Below are 17,535 nucleotides of genomic sequence, written 5' to 3' on the forward strand. Positions count from 1 at the left end.
TATATATATATATATTTTTTATTAGTATTATTATTTTAATTCTCTTCTCTATATTAACATTCTATATCTTTTTCTGCTGTTTTGCTAGTTCTTTTCCTAAATCGATGCAAATGTACTAAGAAATGATGATCATACATCTATGTGATGATACTAAGAATTACTGAGTGCATGTGTAGAATGGAATGATTTCTAAATGTTGTGTTAATTTCTTTTCTTTTTTTTGATTAATAAAAAAAATTAAAAAAAAAAAGAACATTGTATTTCTGATGAGGATGAATTGAAAGCAATTGTTCTGCTAAAATAACATAAGGATTAATATACAAGCTTAACTATAACCAGTTTGATTAATTCTAAATTTAAGAGAGCATGCATTTTTCATGGTATCTTCACACAATAGTGGTCAAATTCTAAATAGCTTCCATGACGGGGCCCAGTTTGGTCCTCTGGGAACTGGCTAGGAACCTAGACGATATTCCTGGGACCTAAACGTCTTAATCAAATCACACCTCCCTGCAGGAGGGTAGCCTGTCCTCCAGCTACAGCACACATTTGAACTGTTTCTTACCAAGGTCACGCAACAGCAGCATCAGTTGCATGTAATGGCAACAGCAGGGGAACAGGACAGACTCCCCAGGTGCATCTTTCCCTTGCATTCAGCCCTTAGAATCTGATCTGCTCATGATGCAGGCCATCATTATTTTGGAATAAATTTAGCTTATACATATATATTTTATATAAATACAGAACAAAGCATTGAAATTTATTGGCTAAAAGTAAGTTAGGTATTAGTCGTCAGCGGGCGGCAGCATTTCTGCTGGTTCTGTGCAGTCAGCGCTCACTCTTTCATCCGGGTTATCAATGGCTCAGTCTGCCTCTCCAGATCATGTCTCACATGGAATTCTGGGACCCAGAATGGTCACTCTGCACCTTCTGGAAAAACACAAACATAACCTCTTCCCCACATTAAAGCAGGATCCTTCCTTTCCATTGACCTGTCTGTAAATCTTTCCACTGTACTAATGCAGTGGGATGTGTGAGTGTTCCCTGGAAATGAGTTTCAGCTGGTGTGAAGGAGTTTTTAAGATTTAAAAAATTTAAAGTACAAAGGGCTAAAGCTAATCTTCACTGAATGGGGGGTAAGGTACGCTCCCCTATTTTGTTTTTCAAGCATTGATTTTAGAGAACGATGAGCTCATTCAATAATGGACTGTCCTTGTGGATTATGTGGGATTCCTGTGGTATGAGAGAGATGAAAATCTGTACAAAATTGTTTTAAACTAGGGCTTGTATAAGCCAGGCCATTCTCAGTCTTGAGTGCTGCCGGTTTTCCCATAATGGGAAATGCAGCCAGGCAATGCGAAATAGCACGTTTTGAGCTTTCCCCAGATTGGTAGGTAGCAAAAATGAAAGCAGAGCAAGTGTCAATAGTAACATGTACCCATTGCAAATGACCAAATTCTGCAAAATGAGCTACATCCATTTGCCACAGTTGGTTAGGCCATAAACCACAGGGGTTAATTCCAAAATGAAGAACTGACTGAAAAGGAATGCAAGAATGGCAATTTTTTACAATAGACTGTGCTTCATCTTTAGTCATTTTAAATTCCTTTCTTAATGCTTCAGAATTTTGATGAAATTTAAAATGTGGATGTTGAGTAGTTTTGCAATTGTTTACTCGAATAAAAGTGACATTTGCTAACATATGATCAAGCATAGCATTCCCAGTGGCAAGGGGCCCCAGCTACTGAGTAGGAAAATGAGTATGTCCAGTGAACACTGAACAAGTTTGGGCATGTAGAAGCTTTTGTAATGTAGTAAATAATGTAAATATTTGAGGTGAATATGTATGACCTAATGTAGCAGTTTCAATAAAAGTGAAAACATGTACTGAGTATCGACTAAAATGAAGGAAATGAAGGAAAATAATGTAAAGCCATGCAAATAGCATAAAATTCAGCTTGCTGGGCAGAAGAAATAGACACATTTTGTTTTTGAGAGCCTTCTGCACTGTAAAATCCTGCTGCTGTTTGAGAGCCATCAGTGAATACTATTAAAGCAGCAGGTACAGGGCAAGTTTGAACAAGTTTTGGAAAAATAAAATTATGATGTTGAGAAAATTGTAGTAGTTTATCTGGTGGGTAATGATTATCAGTACTATTAGGATAGTGGGCTAGATTGATCTGCCAGGGATCAGAATTTTCCCAAAGCCAAGACTGTTGTTGAGAATCATAATGTACAATAATTTTATCAAGCTGTTTGTTATTCAACTGTACAAGGCGGTGTCACCCTCTGCAAATGAAGGTGGCTACAGCCTCAAAATAAGGTAATAAGGATTTATGCAGAATGTACTATAAATAAATCCATTCAAGAGGGCCTTGGATTTGCCATAACACCACTGTAGGTAGATATGGAGTGTTGAGAATAATTAAAAAACCAGGTTGCTGTGGATTCACAGGGGTTAATTGTGCTGATTGAACAGTCTGATTAACTCAAGAGAGAGAGAGGCTCTTGCCTCTGGGGTAATCTGTTGAGGAGAACTGGGATCTACGTCACCCTCAAGAATTTCAAATAAAGGACTTAGTCTGAAGTAGTCAACTTTAAGGACGGCCAGAGCCAGTTAATATCTCCCAAAAGTTTCTGAAAGTCATTTAATGTAATAAGAGAATCGGTCCTGATTTATAATCTTTGAGGTTTAACTTTTTGGTCATCCAATATATAACCTAAGTATTGATAAGGTACTATTTTTTTAATCTTTTCTGGTGCTATCAATAAATGAGACTGTTTCAAGTTCTATTCCAGATGCCTAAATATAATTAATAATTGATTTGGATCTTCACATGACACCAAGATGTCATCCATATAATGGACAATACAAGAATCTGGAAATTGTTCTCTAATAGATAAAATGGCAGCTGCCACATATTTTTTTTATATCTATATATAAGAACTAATTTCTGAAGGCCTTATTCTGTGTCCTTCAAAATGAAAAAGACTAGGTAATCTTTCCCTCATTCCAAAATCTATATATAATTCTAGTTTCCTTTCTAATAGCCCTTTATTTTTCAAGAGTATCACATCATCTGGTAGTACATTGCATGATACATGTTGAGGGATGTTCAGCTATGGCCATTTGCTATATATTTTACTTTATAAAGGAATGAGAATTCAGTCACTGGTTTCTTATTCTGAACATAAATTCATTTTTGATCATATTTTCTTAGATGTCAATTATCACATATTGCTGAGTTAAAAATAACCACCCATTTATGTGTACCACACTGTAACCACAAATCTAATCACTCTTTTTTTTTTTTTTTTTTTTTATTTTTTAAAGAGAGAGGGAGGAAGGGAAGGAAAGACAGAGAAGGAAGGAAGAATGGAAGGAAGGAAGGGAGGAAGAAAGGGAAACATTTTTAAACATTTTCTTGTTTTTTTTTTTATTATATTTTGTTTGTTTGTTTGTTTTTTACATGGGCTGGGGCCAGGAATCGAACCGGGGTCCTCCGGCACGGCAGGCAAGCACTCTTGCCCGCTGAGCCACCGCGGCCCGCCGACAAATCTAATCACTCTTTTCACTACACAAATTTTCATCCAGAAAATCATCCCAGGGCGTTTTCTCCCGGGCGGAAGCTCGGGGAGCGCATCCCTGGCCAGCGCGGGTACGCGTCTTCTGCAGAGCTGTTTGTGAACTGAAGGGACCTGAGCCGCCGCGGCACTGGGATGGGAAACAGTGCCCTTCGCGCTCATGTAGAAACCGCGCAGAAAACGGGTGTCTTTCAGCTCAAGGACCGTGGGCTGACCGAGTTCCCTTCAGAGTTGCAGAAGCTGACGAGCAATCTCAGGACCATCGACTTGTCCAACAAGACCGAGAGCCTACCGCCTATGCTGATAGGGAAGTTCACTCGGCTGAAGAGCCTCTCCCTGAACAATAACAAACTGACTGCTCTGCCTGATGAGTTATGCAATCTGAAAAAACTAGAGATGCTAAGCCTAAACAACAATCACCTACTGGAGCTGCCATCTACCTTTGGGTAACTCTCTGCCCGGAAGACCCTGAGCCTCTCTGGGAACCAGCTCCGGGCACTACCACCCCAACTTTGTATTCTATGGCTCCTGGATGTTGTGGATCTCTCCAAGAACCAGATTCGGAGTATACCTGACATAGTGGGAGACCTGCAGGTCATTGAACTCAATCTCAATCAGAACCAGATATCTCAGATCTCAGTGAAGATATCTTGTTGTTCTCGCCTAAAAGTTCTTCGCCTGGAAGAAAACTGTCTTGAGCTCAGTATGCTTCCACAGAGTATCCTCAATGATTCCCAGATCTGTCTGCTTGCTGTGGAAGGCAATCTTTTGGAGATAAAGAGCCTTCGAGAACTGGAAGGCTATGATAAGTACATGGAGGGGTTTACAGCCACCAAGAAGAAGTTTGCATGATGTTCTCCAGGAGTATGGGAGCCTTATAAGACACCAGCTTGGATCCTCTGTTGGAATGTGGCAAAATCAAAGGTTCCTGTCATTGTCAAGGATGTTGGAAATAAGGAGGCTATACTCCAGGAGATATTTCACTCAATGATCTTTTTCCTTTTCAGGGCTCACCTCAAATAAGCTAAAAGAAAAGGTATAGGAAGAGTCCTCCATTTTGAGCCATGGAGAGAGCACTGGACAATGTTGATCTTTAAAACCATCATTAGTTTGGCTTTAAGAAACCAGTTAGTTGTTCTTTATATTGTGAGGGATTGTTGCCTGTTAAAAATAGTTCCACTACAGCTTTCAATTTGTTTAGTTTCAATGTGTGTACATCCATAAAGTCAACTGCCATTCCACCTCTGTGTTTATACTTCATATTTTTATTTTTATGAAATTCAAACTTTGTGAGAGGCTGCTATGGTTAATCTAAGGATTTATTTTATTCCAGTCCATCAGTTCAATTGGATGTATATGACTGTGTCTTGATTAAAACTGTGCTTTGTGAGAGAAGCACCAAAACAACACTAGGGCTGCAGTAGCAATTATTGCAGGAGCTTACTGGTAGAAGTCTCTGAAGAGTAAAACTGTATATGCAACACTTGTAAGATAAAAGGAATTTTAATAATCAAGATTTTCCTGAAGCTTTGTTACAAATAATGTCTTATTTCTGGTAACCCTTTTCCCATTTTGTATTTATAACGCTACTGATCAGATTATCTACCAAGAAACCATTGCTACAATATTTTAAAACAACTTATGTTTATCAAGCTTTTTCTCTGGCTAAGAGAATATACTAAATAAAGAATTTTTAATGAAAAAAAAATGCCACATATTTTTGACATAAAGTTGAACTATTAATTATGCCCTGAGGCAACGCCTGCCAACAATATCTTATAACAGGAGCTTGAAAATTAAGTTGCGGCACTGAAAAAGCAAACCTTTCAGTGTCTACTGGATGCAAGGGAATGGTATAAAAGGCATCTTTTAAGTCTATAATTATCAAATGGAAGTCCCAAGGTATCATGGTTGGTGAAGGCAGACCTGACTGTAACGACCCCATGGGTAGCAGAGTTGCTGTAACTGCTTTTAAGGTCTTGAAGTAGTCTCCACTTTCCTGATTTCTTTTTAATAACAAAAATGGGGGAGTTCCAAAGACTGTTAGTTTCTTTTGTATGCCCTGCTAATAATGGTTCTTACCAAGGCATGGGCTGCTTGTAATTTTCCCCCTTTTAGTGGCCACTGATCTACCCAAACTGGACTGTCTGAAAGCCGGGTCATTTTATCAGCAGTCCTTTGAGTGGGGGTTTTGATCAAGGCCGCCTCTACGAAGGCTGTAATGGAGCAGAGAGAGAGGAAAACCCCATGCCAGACCGATCACATCTCTGTGAGACCTGAATGGGATAGAGGTGACCTTGCTGATGTTCCCTAACCTCGAGCAGGAATAAATCTTTGTTTTAACATCACAGCTGTGACAGCACTGTTTGGACCAACGAGTAATACAGCATGCCTCCAAGCACATCTCATCCCCATACATTTAAAGGAATATCTTTGAGAATATATGGTTGGAACCATCCTTGTCCATCCAGGTCTTGCCCTTTTAGGAGTTTAGAACTTTGACTAGGATTAGTTGCAGCTCCAATGCCTTGTAAACCAGCAGCCATTTCTTCCTTGGGCTATAAAGAAGGCCAGTATTGTTCAGATAGTACTGAAACATCAGCTCCAGTGTCCAAAAGACCTTTGAAAGGCTTTCCTTCTATAAGGAGCTCCAATTCCGGCCTTTCTGATTTAATTATTTGTGCCCAATAAGCTGAATTTGAAGATGCAAAACATTTGCTCCTCTTCGTCTTTGAGACAGAATTTTATTTGCAGTTTTGATAAGAAGAACTAAAACAATTTGAGAAAAATGGGTATCAGTAATTGAACAATTTCATAATTAGCGTGGGCTATTATTTTAATTTCTCCTTCATAATCAGCATCTATAACTCCTGGATAGACTTGGCAAACCTTGAGCCGACAGAGTGCTCCTTCCTAAAATTAATCCCACTGTTCCTTTTGGAATAGGGCCATAAATACCTGTAAGAATCACCTGAGGCCCCACTTGAGGAGTCAGTAGGACTCGGGAGGAGGGACTGAGGTCCAAGCCTGCACTTCCAGCGGTTGTGTGGAAAAGGTCTGTGATGCAGGGGTTGATGGAGAGTCCACCAGAGGAGGGGCGGCCTTTGGCATGGTATAAGTTGGCCTCATTGCAAGTGGATTTGTTGTTACAGCCCCTACTGTTTGACGGGGCCAAGGCAGGCCCTTCTGCAAGTTTCCCTGCCAAGGAGAAAGAGGCCAACCAGAGGAGAAAGTTTGAGATCGACACTCATTAGCCCAATGTTTTCCTTTTCTACATTGGGGACAAAGATCAGGAACTTTGTTGATAGACTTATTCTTACATTCCCGAGCAAAATGTCCTGGTTTAGCACAATTGAAACAAGCTCTTTTACTTTCCCCTCCCTGATGCCGATCAGACGACAGGGACGCTTTCAAGGCTGCAGCTGAAATTATACCCTATATGTAAGAGGGTCCAATTTCAGAACATAGCCTCATACAATCTGAGATATTTCCAGTTTTCTTATAGGGCTGAATAACATCTTGACAGGCTTTATTTGCATTTTCAAAGGCCAATTGGCTAGAACATCTCTGGCCTCAGGGTCCTCTACAATGTTGCTTATATGTTGAAAAAGTCTGGAAACAAAATCTTCAGATGGCTCCTCTGGGCCTTGTCTCGCCTTGCTAACATCTGTTGTTTTTATTCCCCTAGTAGGCGAATGTCTGCAGGCCATAACCGCTGCTTGGGCAGACTGTTCATAACACTGAATTTCAAATTGAAGCTGTTGATTTAACTATTCATATTGACCAGTCCCTGCTAACATTTCCACTGTTATGGGAATATTATGTCTCCTATTTCTATCAGCCTGTTGTTGACATTTATCATACCAATCAGATTTCTATAATAAACAGTCTCTTCCATTTAGACAGGCTTTGACAGGAATAGTCCAATCTTCAGGAGCTAAGGGATTTCCACCAAGCAGAGAGTCTAAAAGGGCCAAAGAAAATGGCACTGTTGCTCCATATTGGGCACAGGCATTTTTTAATTTCTTTAAAGTTTTAAATGGAATAGGTTCATGGTATCTTTGAACCTGACCCTGGATCTGAGAATGCAGCCCTTCAAATATAGGAAACATTTGAAAATCGACTGTATCGTCCCCCTTTTCTCTAGCTGCATGTAAAGTGCATTCTGAAGAAGTGAATTCTTTCTCCAGTGGAGGAAGAGTAGGATGTCCAGGAGCAGTTATGCAAGGGCCATGATAGTCATTCAAAAAAGTAGCATCCTTTTCCCCGGGTCACTGCAGCCTCAGATGGGATGGGCCCACATTTGGGGGAACTGTATCATAACATAAATCAGGTGGTGTCTCCTTCATAGAAAGTGTGGTCAAATCAGGATAAGTCATTAAAGGTGGACCAGGAAATGCAGGAGCAAGAAAAGGAGATGCCAGAGGAAGGGCATCATCTACTCCTGGCTTATCATCCTTCCCTTTTTAATCATCTGTTGTAGAATTAGGAGGGTCAATAATGACAACAGAGGATAAAGATTCTTGTACTGACTGTGCCATTTTGACACATTCATGATCTGGAGAAAGCAGATCACGAATTAACATCCACAAAGTAAAAGTACATATAGGAGTATATTTAGGACCAAGATAGTCATATCTGCTTTTAAATTGTTCTCCTACTTTTGCCCAAGTTTGAGGACTAACTGTACCTTCTTCTGGAAACCATGGGCAGCAATCCTGCCCATGACTAAGAAAAGTTTCTAACTGAGATTGAGAAAATGTTGTGCCTCTAGCAGACATCATAGATTTAGAGTTTCCTTCCTGCTGAAACTGAATACCCCATGTTTTACACCTAGCTTAAAATACCTCCAATGTGCTCCTTACCTTTTTGTAGCTCTTTGTAGCTCTTAGTAACTCTTTGTAGTGTTTGCAGTGGATGTCCCTCCGAGTGTCTCCTCCCTTTACACTTTAAGAGTTCCCCATCAGGTCCCTGTTTGGGTTCCTCTGCCGAGTCCAGCTCAAGCAACTGTTCAAACAGAGTCAGAAGGGGCAGTGGGAGATGAGAAAAAACACAACACAGAGTTTAAGAGAAAGCCGGGGCTAGGTGCTTCATTGCCTGGCTGAGCACAATGACCACGAGAAGCCAGTGCGAGTTGATTTTATACTGCTTAATCACAGAAATCTAGATAAACAGTGCAGTGCATGAGACGGCGCTTGACGTAAGGAATAGGGGTACAGAATGTTCTTGAGAACAGAGTGAGCATTAATTAGCCTGCTCGAAACTGCAGAGGCAGAACTTTCCCACAGAAAGGCTGGATTAGATAAGGCGCAGCCCAGGCCGGTCCTCATCCCACAGGAGACCAAGGGGCCGTGCCTCCACGGTTGCTCTGATGTGGCCTTGCCAGCGGTCAGAGGCCTGCTTCATTTTTCATTGGGACCTGGGCCCCAACATTTTTCCTTCTTCTCTTCAGCCCTAAAATGGGTCACTGGAAGATGCCATCATTGTCTCTGGGAGAAAATGGCATGGTAGCTTGTGGAACATTCGTGGGGCTCCTCAGAAGTCTTTCCTCTTTGGGGGGTGACCTCCAGGGCAGATTGTTACATCTCTGGCATCTCCAGGGCTTGTCAGGCCTCTGACTTTATGCTGAAGCTGTGATTTCCCTGACGACTCTACAAATTGGAGACAACCAACCAAAGGACTCCAGGCCTCTGTCCACCTCTGAGGACCAGGAGGCCTCCCCTCTCCCCAGGACCCTATCAACCTCTCTTCTTGTCTGCCCCTTCAGGCTCTCCTCATCCATTCTTCTGATATAAGGGTCAAGAAGCCCCAGAGAAAGAAATACTCTGTCAATTGTGTCCTAAGGCATAAACCAAACCCATTAGAAAATCCCGTCAAAAGCCCTTTTCATCAAAGATTCCCTCGGAAGTGTCCTTGCAGGAGAACCTGGACGAAGCCTTGGTCATGGAGCGCCCAGCCTGGCAGGGAGGAGTCACGGGCTGAGCCAGCATGGACACACACTAGCTCTCAAACCTGAGCTTAAGGTAGATTGTCCGTCTTCTCCATGCCCGCCACTGTCCTTTGTGTCTGATGGGCGACTCTCAATCAGAGGCTTCTGGGAAGCCCCCCATGACCTCTGGGATCTGGTCCAGAGTTGCCCTCTTCTGTGCTGATGCCACAGTGGAGTTGGGGATGAAAGGTCATTGCTGTAGACTCCTCTGTCTCCCTCCCCTTCTCAGAGGGGACTACAGAAGTGCCCCTCAGAGCCTTAGGGGCGGCCACTGTGAACCCCCTCCCAGGACTGAGCTCTGTGCTGTGGGTGGTGCTGAGGGCTTTGGATTGCACTGGTTTGAACAAAAGAGCTGTGAACTGCCCACTTGATGGTTTGCCCCTTTCAGGTCCAGGGATCATGGGATGAGTTTTCCTGCAGTAGCCTTAAATCTGTCTTCAAGCTGAATGTTGCTGCTACCTGGCTGCCTGTTGTTCCCCTTGAGGTTTTGCAGCCTGCAGAGATGACCTGAATACACACAAGTATGATTTCATCTGACATCACAGTAGGGCCACCACATGCAGTTGTGAAGGCTGTGCACTGCACTACCCAAGGGAGTGCCATTTGCACAGACTGTGATGTCAGTCACTGATCAGCTGCCCCCTGATTGGTGCAACACCATGGCCTAGGTCATGGCCATTCAGTCACTGATGGTAGAAAGTAACAACTTTTGTACCCTCTTTAACACCTTCCAGATCTGCTAATTTTTCAAATGCTAGCATTGCCAGCCTGGCTCTCCTCTTTTCCAAAATGTGAAGCTAGTAAATGTACATGTTGCAATGCCTTCAGATAGTTATGTTCACTCACTTTAAAACTCTGTAGTGTGATGCTTTGAGCTAGAGTTGGATTTGTTTCTTTGATTGAATATCTCTGTGCATTTAGACAGAGCCAGACTAAGGGACCTCAGTGCAGGCACATCCTACAGTGTGAGTGAAAGAGCAGAGCTGTGGCTCTGCAAAGCACAGGGAAAGGCAGCATGTTTGCTTCACTGCAGAGTCAACCTTTTTTTTTCTATTCATTATGCAAGCTTCTTTCAATTCCATGAATAAAAGTCTTAATTCCTCTCTCTGTTTTCGATGATATAAATAAAGAGCAGTAAAAAGTTAATCAATCCACCAACATTCACTCATTCATTCAGCAGGTATTTTTGAGCACGTCTGGGTTCCAGGCAGTACAGATACCATAGATGCATTGACACACGGAGAAGTTCCCATCCCTACGGAATGTCGATGTTTATGGAAGAGGCAGATGATACACAAGCAACACGGCACAGAAATAATTTGACACTAGGGAGGAATACATATTATTTTAGAGGCATCCCAATTTGTTTCTCTGCAGGAAGAATTCTCTCCGCTCATAACCCATCGTAAAGCAAACTCTTTGAAAAGACTCTGGGAGGTCAATAAATAGGAGAAACAGATTTTATTTTAGTTTCATTTTATTGATTTTTCCTGCTGTCCTGTCAGCTGTTATTTAACATAATCTTGCAGCCAACTGTAGGACACAAAGCAATTACTTCTTGTGGGAATCTGAAAGATGCTCTTTGTGGAGGTCTGAGAACCAAGTAATATTTCCAGTGACTTACAGTGAGGACTGCATGCATTGAAGATGCTGTGAGGAATGAAAGGGGGGTTATTCCAGGGACTTCATAGCATTCCAGCCCTGCTCTTTGCTTCTTTCCCTGCAGATTGTGATAACTAAAAATTCTGCTTTCTTCATCTGGCAATTTCTAAGAGAACCAAAGGGATTTTTTCTGCATAGCCCTTTGAACATGCATGGCAAGATAATTTATTGAAACATTAAGTTGCATATAAAATCTTCTATTTCCTTCCCTGCTGTGCCTCACTGCAAGGGGGCAGTGAGCTCTGCATCTGCAAGGCAGAAGCCCCTGAAAATGCATGGCTCTTAGGAACTCTTGCAAAAGCCTCACCTCCTTAATCACAAGAGTAGGAGCGGGAGAGGGGTGTCCCAGACATAAACCACACTGAGTGTTATGATGGGGGATTATCAGGTGCTGTGAATCCTTTAAGAAGAACATTATTGGTCTGGACACCCTTGGTAGGCTGTGCCAGGAAGTATAACATAGTTTATTCGACAGCAGTGTCTGTTTCACATGTGTTAACTCTTCATCCTCCCCACAGCCCTAGGAGGTAGGTACAGTCCTTTCTATTTCACAGACGAGGGGAATGAGGTATGGAGAGGTTAGCTGACCCCCAACGCTGCATGGCCAGGAAGGGGTGGAGCTGGACTCAAAGTCGGGAATTTGGCTGAGATCAGAGCTCTTTCCACCACTGAGCTTCACTAAGGAGGGTGGACAAGGGGAGAGGGGAGAAGAGAAATTTTGCTAGCTCTGAGAGGGGTTCAGAGTGATTATTGGGTGGTCTGGGCTGGAGAGACAGATTCCAACCGCAGTCAAGTGAGAGGTTTGGGAGATGGCAACAGCTCCTCACAGACTCCTATCATTCCCTGCATGCATGTCTCTTTCCCCCAAGGGCTGGTAACCTCTTTGGGATTAATTCATCTCTATTATATAAGCTCCCTTCCCCCATTTAACCCCCCAATTCCACAGTTCACATGTTTTCCATTTGTGGGGTCAAACTGGTTCTGTAGAATTGAGCTCTCAGCAGTGGTCATGCAAGGGCGGCTCAGATTCCCATAGCTTCTTAGAGAGGCTGTGGATCTGAGATCTTCTCGGGGAGCACCCCGACTACTACTAGAGAGAAACTTGACAATGAAATCAGAGTCCCCAAGACCTGAGAGGTGGGGACATTACCTACAACTGGGAGAAGGGATAAAATCCTTCAGGAGGCCATTCCGTTTGTTCATTCACCTTCACCCAGACAAGACGAAACACAAGAGGAAAGAGCCTTTCTCTAAAATTTTAGATAAGGTTAAGAGGAAGATATCTGATTGATGGGAATTGAGAAGCCAAAGGGATCTGAGTTCATCCAGCTAAGAGGGCCACAGGAAGAAAGTGGATTTGGAAAGAAGAATGAGGAAGCTATCACTGAAAAAGTACGTGCTGACATCTAGAGACAATTAACTAACGTTTGTAACATGAATGAGGCCAGAGTCCTGAGAGGAACCACCAGGCAGCCTAGAACACCCAAATAAAAAAAGGCTAAGCTCCAGGTCAGAGAACATTCCGCTAGTACTGGTGTTTTTTTTCCCTAGCTGCTAAAACAAAGACCATTCAATGGGTTGGCGTATCAGGAATTTATTGGCTCTTGGTTTCAGAGGCTAGAAGGCTTGCTTTCTCCAGGGGATCTTTCTCAGGATCTTCTGGCTGGCCAGCAGCCTTTGGGGTTCCTTAGCTTCTCCTCATGTAGCAATGCACATGGGGTACATGGGGCTCTTCTTTCTTCTCTGGATTCTGTTGACTTCTGTCTTCTCATGCCCACGCCCCTGGCTTCTCACGGTCTTTGTCTTTCACTTCGCTTAAAAAGGACTCTGGTAATCTGGATTAAAGCTCATGCTGATTCGGCTGGGCCACACCTTCAGGGGAGCAATACCTTGAAAGAGATCTTATTTACAGTGGATCCACACTTATACCAGGATGCGGAGGGAGACCATGTTCCTTCCACCCACCACAGCTGGCAAGGCTGTTCCTCAGCTTCCGTGGAGAAGACCTCTATGGGTTGTCCTCAAACTGTGGGTCTCCTTCCCAGCAGCAGTGGGTCAGGCGTGCCCACCACCAAGGTGGGAGGGCAGAGGGGAGCCACTGAGCAGCAAACCCACAGCCCATTTCATTTGTGGAAAGACAGTAACTCCTCTGTGAGTTCTCTATGGACGTGATTTTCTCAGCACATTTAGGGTTTAAATATGCAAACAGGAGAAATAGTTCCCTTTCTTAACCTCTCAACCTCTTCAAAAGGGAAGGCTTATATAGAAGGAATTATATTTAAAGGGAGAGAAGAATTTATTTTCCTGTACCTCTTCCTTGTACCCTTTTTAAACGTGCAATAACCAAAGGTTAAAATTTCCTTTCTCTCAACGGAAATTCCCCTTAATATATCCTTCTTAGAGGATCTCCTCCAGGGGGAAGGCTGAAAAGAAATGCCCACATCTGGGAGGCTGAATGCCCCAACCACAGATGGTCAAGACACAAGAACCACAATTGGGTGTGTCCAGGTGGGCTGTGCATATCAGCCATAGGGTGTCCGCATGCCTCACGGGGTGGGGGGGACTGGAGAGCTCGGGATCCAGAAGGAGAGAGAATGGAAGACTGCCACCTGTTTGTGCTGGCAGGGGAAATGCGAAAGACCCAGTAAGAAGCCCAGGTAAGAGGAGCCACTCAGGAGAGTGCTAGGGGTTAGGCGGGGGACCAAGAAGGGAATAGGAGCTGGCTCGGTGGAGGGGCATGGGGGGCTACGGTGGGAGGAAGAAGGACAGGGATGGGGGACCAGGAATTCGAGCAGAGGCTCAGGTTACATCAAGTAGGAATTTGAAAATGCAGTCCTGAAGCGAGGTTTTTACATGGTGTTAAAACATTCCGAGGAGGTGGGGAGAAGAAAGGGAGTCCCTGGGGCTAGGTGGAGAGGGGTCTACGCCTTCCTCTTTTTACCTGAGTCCAGGCTGGGGGTCAACAGAACCCACAGGGAAAGCGTGAGGTGCTCTGCTCCCTCACCCGCATAACCTCCTGAAAAACTGTGTTTTCCTTAAGTCCTCAAAAGATATGCAATCAAATGTAATAAAAATGAATTTCTCGTCTCTCAGACCACCCTTCCCTGGTCCTCTCTACCACAGTTGCTTACTTCCTTCACATCGAAACAAAGAAAGATCAAAGGTGAGATGACGGAGCCACCGTCTATAGCCATTCTGGAAGCCCTCAGCGCACAGAGGAGTCTTTGATTCCCTCCCTCGCTAAGTCCTTTGTTCGTTCACATTACAAACCTTTGTCTGGCAGGAAGCAATTCCTCAGTGAAAGCCTCATCCACTCTTTCCAAATCTTTCCTCTTCCTCCTGTGGGGCCTCCTTTTGTGGGGAATCAAACCCCTCACTGCCCAGCCCCTGTCAATCAGAGACAATTTTCATCCCGTCCCTACCTGAAGTCTTAGAGAAAGATTTCCTCCCGTATCACTATTTCGTCTTGTCTGGATGAACATAAACCAAAGAGAATGGTCACTGCAGGACTTTTACCCCAACTCTCAGATGTAGGTGATGTCCCAGCCACTCCCCTGAGTTGGGGACTCTGATTTAGTTGAGTGTTTCCATCCGTCAGTAGCCAGAGGCACTGTCCTACTGGGAGAACTCAGACCTACAGCCCCCCAGGACAGGACTTGGGGTGCTAGTGAGATGTGACATCATCGCTGAGGCAGCTCAGTTCCCTGGTCTCAGTTTGTACCTAGACATGGCAACAAGAAAACCATGGCAACTGGTGAAATGGGGGTTAGGATTGTGGGGTGGGGGGATTATATGATAATCATATGATAAAAATGAGTGGAAACATTTCCCCACCCTTAAAGAGGGCACCATCCCTTGGAGGAGAGAGGTGTACATGCAGGGAATGAAAAAAAGCCTGTGAGGGGGGCTGCTGTTTTCTCCCCAAACTCCCGTCTTGACTCTGGTTTTAACTCGTCTCTGGGCTACAGTGACCCAATGTGGCCATTCGATGTCCATTGTGGAGTGCTTTCAGGACAGCTTCCCCTCTGACCCTCTCTCAGGCTGATCCCTCTGACTAGAACTTTCTCTCTGCCTACTTGTGAAGCCTGGTAGTGTAGAGCTGACTCCAGCCAGATTCCCGGGCTTGAGTCCCAGCTCCACTCATCCCTGGCCAGGTGATGAGTCTCCTCAGTTACTCTCCCTGTGCCTCATTTCCCTCCTCTGTAAAATAGAGGGCGTTCTATCCACCTCATAGCATTGCAGAGGACGAAATAGGTCGGTACACTTGGAAAACTTAGAAGCATGACTGCTACGGTAGATGACCACACGAATGGTGGCTGTTATTGCTACACTTCAGGAAAGAGATTGCGGAGGGTTCCCGGGCTAGGTGATGTCTCTGCTTTATTTGTTCAGAGCTCCCAACAATTCCCCGTCGTAACCCTCCTCACGGTCCATGGGGCTGTCATCGTCAATTCTACCTCTGCCATTGTCAATTCTACCTCTGCCATTGTCAATTCTACCTCTGTCATTGTCAATTCTACCTCTGCATCTGTTGCAGAATGGGACGCTTGGATCTGGACCCTGGTCTACTCTTCCTTGGCCTTGCACTCTCGGAGCCCCGTAGATCATCTGTGAAGCTCCTTACCACCCCCAGGCTCCCCTCGCAGCTGCCGGGACAGCGTTGAGATGATGGCTGCGCAGGAAAGCTCTGAAGCTGACCACCTGTGTGGCCAACCTGTCTGCAAGTTTCAGAGTGCGGTCGGGGGGAAAGCCCACTGTCCTCTGCTCCTCTCTCCACTTTTCTTCTGTAGGCTGTTTAGAAGAGGAACTGGGCAAGTTTGGGGAAGCCTTTGGGGAAGGATTTTAAAAGATGCTGGGGAGTGAGGAGGGAGTGGACTGATGACTTGGAGGAAAATAAAAGCTGCCACATGAAGAAGAGAGGAGGCTTGTTTTGTATGACTTGAGAACAGAACAGAGACAGAAGATTGGCTACACAATAGGAAAGAAAGATACGTGTTAAGAATTGTCGTCATAAGATCTCAGTGGCCTACGGTATCTCTTCAGACATTTCTCACTCTGTGTTTTAGTTTGTTAAAGCTGCTGGCATGCAATATTCCAGAAATAAAACAGCTTTAAAAAGGGAATTTATTAAGTTGCAAGTTAACAGTTCTAAGGCTATAAAAATGTCCAAGCTAAGGCATCCAGAGAAAGATTCCTTGACTCAAGAAAGGCTGATGTCCGTCACACGGGAAGGTGTCTGCTGGTCCTTGCTCCTGGTTCCATTACTTCCAGCTTCTGGTGCTAGTGGTTTTCTCTCTAAGGGTCTGTGAGCCTTCACTTAGCTCCTCTGGGACTCAACTCTGGGTTCTGACTTGCTTAACATCTTATGGGAAGGCACGTGATGACATCTGCTGGGCTCTGCCTGTATCTAGGCATCTGCTTCTGTCAGCGCTCCTAGCATTTCCAAATGTCCATTTCTCTGTCAGCTCCGAAGCATCTGTTCTCCAGTATCTGCATTTCTGGAGAAAATATTTCCCCCTTTGAAGGACTCTAGTAAATTAATCAAGACCCACCTTGAATGGATACAGGCATATCTCCATCCAATCAAAAGGCCCCATCCACAATTGGGTATGTCACGTCTCCATGGAAACAGTCCAGTCAAAGTTTCTACCCCACAATATTGAATCAGGATTAAAAGAAACATGTCTGCCCCCTCCCCCAAGATTTGATCAGGAAAAAGGACATGGCTTTTCTGGGGTACATAACAGCTTCAAATCAACACACCATGTTGTGGCTTCAGGTGGATATTTGAGGTTTTCTGAATGTACTAGGCCATTTCCCATCTCCTAACTATCTACTTGGAATTCTAGATCTGTTTCATCACATCCTGGTCAAAACCTTCCCTGGTAGAATTTTCCACCCCTTGGGTGTCCTTCATATTACCAAAGAAATGTTTTTGCCATAACTCTGAAATGCTCAATTGCATTTCCGTGGTGTGATCAATTGCAAGAATGGACATACATTCTTCCTCCCTCAAAATACACACCTTCTAATAAGACTTTGCATATCCTTTCATCCAGAGCACCCCTCAACTGGGGGCTGACCTTGTGTTTACTTTGGTCACTGGGATCGGAGCAAACCTGAAACAAGCAAAGAATGGAAATGCTTTGTGCATTGGGGTTTGCCCTGTTGCCGGTCTTTGAAGTCTGCGAACCCACAGGAACCAGCCCAGGGCACCTTGCTGCATGATGACATGTAGAGAGAGGATCCAGCTGTAACAGCTGAGCTGATGTTAGACCAGCTGGCCCTCGGCTGACCTG

At 44.1% G+C, this 17,535-nt stretch overlaps 1 long non-coding RNA gene and 1 pseudogene across 1 annotated transcript; both read left to right on the top strand.

Annotated features, from left to right (window-relative positions):
* Positions 1-3,636: 3,636 nt before the first annotated feature.
* On the top strand, positions 3,637-4,463 carry LOC143656410 (leucine-rich repeat-containing protein 57 pseudogene; annotated as a pseudogene).
* Positions 4,464-13,786: 9,323 nt separating this feature from the next.
* Positions 13,787-16,199, top strand: LOC143656411 (uncharacterized). The gene is made up of 3 exons (XR_013162484.1): positions 13,787-13,893; positions 14,277-14,399; positions 15,774-16,199. It is a non-coding gene; the product is annotated as an uncharacterized LOC143656411 (long non-coding RNA).
* Positions 16,200-17,535: the final 1,336 nt, after the last annotated feature.

The sequence above is a fragment of the Tamandua tetradactyla genome, chromosome 14 (assembly GCF_023851605.1).
Source record: "Tamandua tetradactyla isolate mTamTet1 chromosome 14, mTamTet1.pri, whole genome shotgun sequence".
Classification (NCBI taxonomy): Eukaryota; Metazoa; Chordata; class Mammalia; order Pilosa; family Myrmecophagidae; genus Tamandua; species Tamandua tetradactyla.